The following is a 6164-nucleotide window of genomic DNA, read 5'->3' on the forward strand; positions in this document are numbered from 1 at the left end:
TTACACTGTTGACCTTGAAAACTCCTAGAACTGTACCCAAAGAAAGACTCACATAAATATGCCAAGTTGTCTACACAAGGTTTTTCTTTCTAGCCTTATTTATAATAAAAAATTGGATAGTATTCAAAAGTCTAATAATAAGATTATTAAATAAATATGGTACAGTCCTATAATGGATTACTATAACAACTACCTACTCTAACAAAGGATATTTATTAGGTATTGTTATGTGGAAAAAAGCAGGCAACTGCGATATAGACAATATATTTTTAAAAATTAAATACACATGTATATGTTTAGATGAGAAAAAGTCCAGAGGAATATATACCAAAATGATGTCCCTGGATAGGAGTTCAAGAATTATTGAGGTTTAATTTCTCCCTTTTACTTACCTCATTAACATTGTTTTTAAAAATGATCATTGCTTATATATTTAAAATATGAATATGTAAAAGGAAATTAAACCACATTTTTGAGTATCAGAGAAATGAAGCCAAGATAGTGAAATTAAAATAGATCTCTTAAGTAAAGCCAAATAAACTAAGCCAGTCTATTGGAGACTGTTTATGAAGTAATTTTCTCCTTTTCACAGAACCCCAACCCAGACCATCTATCCTCTCAATTCTCATCCTCACACAGCTCTGAGCATCCTGCCCAACGACCCATCTTCCCATCCCAATTCCCTCTCAACCCTTTCTACTGTGCCCAGTGGAACCTTGCATCAGTGTAAACAAATTCCCCTATAGGCTCATGCTGGTCACATCAAGTTTTCTCTGCAGTCTGATTTAAATAAGAAAAATACTTTTCTATATTCTTCATAGAACAAAGTGCTCTCCTATAGCTTACAAACCTATCTTCTAAACCTTCTCTTATCTTTCTACTGTCCTTTTTCTAAAACATGGCCTTTTACTCAGATAAAAAAAATCCATCCTCTGCTCTAACCGGTTTGGATCAGTGGATAGAACATCAGCCTGCAGACTGAAAGGTCCCAGGTTCGATTCCGGTCAAGGGCATGTACCTAGGTTGCGGGCACATCCCCAGTAGGAGGTGTGCAGGAGGCAGTTGATTGATGTTTCTCTCTCATCAATGTTTCTAACTCTCTATCCCTCTCCCTTCCTCTCTGTAAAAAATCAATAATATATATATATATATATATATATCCATCATCTATTTCTCCTTGTCACTTATCTATCACACTAGAGGCCCGGTGCACAAAATTCATGCCTGGGTAGAGTCCCTAGGCCTGGCCAGCAATCAGGGCCGATAGGGGCCTTCCTTCGTTCCATGGCACACTCCCTGGTGGTCAGCGCACGTCATAGTAAGTGGTCCAACTCCCAAGGGGACAATTTGTATATTAGCCTTTTATTATATAGGATACCCACATCCTGATCAATCTCTCCCCCACATTTCCTGACAACTTTGGCACCTGGCTAAGAGTCATTTCCTACACCTCTTTAATGCTCACGTAAGATCATTCATTCAAATACCTAGAATCAAAGTTCCCTGACCACTTCATCCTACAACATCCCCCCTGCTTCCATTTTAAAACCTTAGCCCCAAACCTGTTGGACCTTACCACAATCCAGAAGGGATCCACACCTGAAATTTTAACTGTTAACTTTCCAACTCTCAGGCTTAACCTCTTTCTCTCTTCACTTGATTAATCATATCCAAACTTTACCTCTGTCCTTCTTCTCCAGCTTAGACCTCCTAGTATGACTCAATTTCTCAACCTCATTCCTTTCCCTGGTTGGTTATTTGGACCATGAACCCTCCACAATCACCTGCTCTACCTCCTTTTTTAAATTTTATTGATTTCAGAGAGCAACGGAGAGGGAGAGAAAGATAGAAACATCAATGATGAGAATCACTGATTGGCTGCCTCCTGCATGCCCCCATGGGGATTAAGCCCACAACCCAGGCGTATGCCCTTCACCAGAATTGAACCCGGATCCCTTCAATCCGCAGGCTGACGTTCTATCCACTGAGCCAAACCAGCTAGGGCTCTACCTCCTTATTGAGGGAAACCATCACTGCCAATCTCACTACCCTACAATCAATACCTCCCCCTTTATTTATTAAAAGAAAGAACCTGTCTGTACGCCAGGCACAATGTTAGGTACTGAGTGAGGTATGTGCCTTTCAGGAATTATCTCTGTACCCTGGATTTGGCAGAGCCTTCAGTTGCCAAGAGTGAAAAGGCAGCTTCCACAGACATGCTAAAGACACTACACTTAGCTCTTTCCATCTCCAGCTGCCGCAGCGTGAGGAGCTGCCGCCATGTCTGCCCGCCTACAATGGATGATCGTGCGGAACTGCTCCAGCTTCCTAATGAAGAGGAACAAGCAGACGTACAGCACCGAACCCAAAAACCTGAAGGCCCGCAACTCCTTTCGCTACACCGGGCTTATTCACCGCAAGATGGTGGGCGTGGAGCCGGCGCCCGTCGGCAAAGGGGTGGTGGTCATCATTAAGTGGAGATCCGGCCAGCGAAAGCCGGCCACCTCCTACGTGCGCACCACCATCAACAAGAACGCCTGGGCCACCCTGAGCAGCATCCGGCACGTGATCCGCAAGAACAAGTACCGCCCGGATCTGCACATGGCCGCCATTTGCAGGGCCAGCGCCAGCACCATCCTGCGCAGCCAGAAGCCCTTGATGTTGAAGAGGAAGCGGCCCGACCTACCAAGAGCTCCTGAGCACCCCTCCCCCTGAGCAATAAAGGTATCAGCCATCTCTCCTCAAAACCTAAAGAAAAAAAAAAAAAAGACACCACACTTCTCCACTCTTGTGAATAGATTTTACTGTTGCTTCATCAATATGTTGTCTATGAAGTAAATATGCAACAGCCCCATTCTCAACTTGTTTGAATTACTCTTCCATGTCCAATTAAAAAATTAAAAAGGTGATCTACAAAAAAATATGTTGTCTATGACACCCTGTATTTAACTTCTTAACATATTAATCCATGTATTCAGTAGTTATCCCAGTCTGGTGTCATCTAAAAATAAAAAACCGTTAATAAATGAAAGTCTGAAAGGATCATATACACAAGTGTTAAAAAATGGTTATATTGGGCCCGGACCGGTTTGGCTCAGTGGATAGAGCATCAGCCTGCAGACTGAAGGGTCCCGGGTTCAATTCCGGTCAAGGGCATGTACCTTGGTTGCAGGCACATCCCCAGTAGGGAGTGTGCAGGAGGCAGCTGATCAATGTTTCTAATTCTATTCCTCTCCCTTCCTCTCTGTAAAAAATTAATAAAATATATTTTTTTTAAAAATGGTTATCTTGGAATAGAAGAATATCAGGAAGTTTTACCTTTCCCCCCCTTTTCGCTAATTTGTTTTTTATCTGCAAAGAAAGTGTATTATTGTTTTGTAAAAGTCCATTTTTTAAAAATCTAAAAAAAATCCTTAATTGCCAAATTCAATAGTGATATCCCAGTCCCCTATTTCTCAGAAACCTTCTGCAACATAGCATAGCTCATCACTCAGCTTCATGACACTACTTTTTAAATGTTTTAATTGATTTTTTAGAGAGAGAGGGAGAGGAAGAAGTGATAGAAACACTGATAAGAGAAACATTGATGTGCTACCACCTCCTGCATGCCACCCCTCCTCCCCAACTGGCGATCAAGCCTGCAACCTGGGCATGTGCCCTGACAGGGAATCTGAACCAGTGACTTCTTGGTACATAGGTTAATGCTTAACCACTGAGCAACACTGGCCTCACACTATTTTCCTGATTCTTTTCCTATTCTTGGGCTGCTTATTTCTGTCTTTCCTAAGTTCATTTTCCTTGAGCTACCCTATTCCTTGAGCCACTCCTTAATCACTGGTGTTCCCTAAGATTTTGTTCTTGCAGTTTTTTCTTTTCTTTTTAAAAAAATAGATTTTTATTGATTTCAGAGAGGAAGGAAGAAGGAGAGATAGATAGAAACACCCATGATGAGAGAAAATCATGGATCGGCTGCCTCCTCCAAGTCCCCCACTGGAGATCGAGCCCACAACCCGGGCTCGAAGGCGACACTCTATCCAGAGCCAAACCGGCTAGGGCTTGCACCTTTTTTTTTTTTTTTTCATCTCATCTAAGCACCGTCTCCCTAAATGGACTCATCTAAACCCATGGTTTTCACTAATACCCATCTTTACTGTTACCTTGACAATCTCCATCCTTATACCAGTCCTCTAGATAGCAAATGGCCTGTCAGACACTTTAGGATCCCCACAGGGATCTCAAAATCATCATTTCTAAACTGAATCATAATTATATCTTCCCCCAACCAGTTCTTTGGTATTTCCCATCTTATCAAGAGGCATTCTAGGTGCCTCTTTGTCCCCATTTGTCTCTTAACTTAGCTTGAAGTCTTATTGATTGTACCACATCATATGTTCACTTACTTAAGACAGCCAAGTATTCACAAGATGAAATTAATAGCAAATTTTTTATTAGTACTCCACTAATCCAAAAGCTATATACTTCCATTCTGGAAAGGTAGAGCACAAGAGAGCTATCTATAATTTAGAAAATAGTATGAAATATTTTAGACCCTTCAGAGAACTGCTTTACTAACACACTAAAGATTAAACTATGGGACTTTTGCCCCTGAATTGTTTTTAAAGGTAAAACTTAATGAGCTTAGAATTTTCCAAGTGATATGAGGCACTGCATACAAATGAGTACCAGGAACAAAAGGTAGTGTCTGAATAATCACACATTCTGGCTATCAACATCACACTGATTATCAATTTCCAAAATAATTAGAATAAAGTAGCAAATTAAACTGGACGAAAAGTTAATATTTCATTATCTTTCTCAGCATCATTATGGATTACCAATTACTGCTCTGACTCATCAAGATGTATTGGTCACATTTAATGGAGATTTAATAATAGAAGGCTACACATCAGCATTCATATACTTGAGTAGACTGCGTTGTGTTTCATTAATCTATTTCAACAGTGCTTAACACCATATATTTCACTTCTTGTGAAAGTAACCCTCTCTATTCAACAGTTATCACTATCTTATAAGGTCTCAAACAGCTAATATTCACCTTTCTGGAAAAAAGTTCCATATAAAGGAAATTTTTAAAAAGTGATACTATGCGGCGCGTAGCTCGGTTGGAGCTTGTCCCATACACCAAAAAGTTGCGGGTTTAATTCCCGTCAGGGCACATACCTAGGTTGCGGGGTTTTTGTTGTTTTTTTAATTATTTTATTGATTTCAGAGAGGAAGAGGAAGGGAGAGGGATAGAGAGAAACATCAATGATGAGAGATAATCATTGATCGGCTGCCTCCTGCACACCCCACACTGGGGATCGAGCCCCCAACGGGCATATGCCCTTGACCCGAATCGAACCTGGGACCCTTCGCTCCACAGGCCGATGCTCGATGCTCGATCCACTGAGCCAAACCGGCTAGGGCCAGGTTGCAGGTTTGATCCCGTCAGGGTGTGTACAGGAAGTAAGGCATCCATGTTTCTCTTACAACGATGTTTCTATCTCCTTTCCTCTCTCTCTAAAATCAATAATAAAATATATCCTCGGGTGCGAACTTGAGAACGAGAGACTCCGCTTTCTCAAAAAAAAAAAAAAAAAAAACGCTCTAGGTTCTAGATACTTACTATGATGAAAACATCCTAAGGCAAAGAAGCAAGAAGAAAAGAGGGGAGGATTGGTAATCTGTGAGTCAAAATTTGACCCTAAATATGTAAACACAGTACCCACTCTCCTCTGCGCACCCACAGCCCACCGACGGGGGGTTCCCAGCAGACGGGTTTCCACCCTGCGCTCCCACCGACCCCGTTCGCATATGGTCGACCCAGGTGGGGAAAATGAATCAAGATGAACACTCTTTCGTCAAAAATTTATAAGAGAGAAATTAAGGGAAAAAGAGAAAGGCACGCACTGTGTCGAACTGGAACTTCTGCGGCCACGTGGACTGAGTATCGAGTAAATCCTCCCGTCCCCCCACCCTCCGCCGGGCTCTAGGGTTTTCTCCTCTTGGGATCTCGAGTCATGGGTTCTGCAGACCGGACTCACCCCAGAGGACGAAAGGGGCAAGGCCGTTGTCACCTAGGTTAGTGATGCGTGTCTCCCCAGCGACAGGCTCCGCATCAACTGGGCTACGCACCAAACAAAGGGCAGCAGCACAAGATGGCG

At 42.2% G+C, this 6164-nt stretch overlaps 1 pseudogene; it reads left to right on the forward strand.

The window, feature by feature from the left end:
• The first annotated feature begins 2244 nt into the window (after positions 1-2244).
• On the forward strand, positions 2245-2699 carry LOC103292204 (60S ribosomal protein L28-like; annotated as a pseudogene).
• The last annotated feature ends 3465 nt before the right edge of the window (positions 2700-6164 follow it).

Source organism: Eptesicus fuscus, chromosome 1, assembly GCF_027574615.1.
Source record: "Eptesicus fuscus isolate TK198812 chromosome 1, DD_ASM_mEF_20220401, whole genome shotgun sequence".
Taxonomy (NCBI): Eukaryota; Metazoa; Chordata; class Mammalia; order Chiroptera; family Vespertilionidae; genus Eptesicus; species Eptesicus fuscus.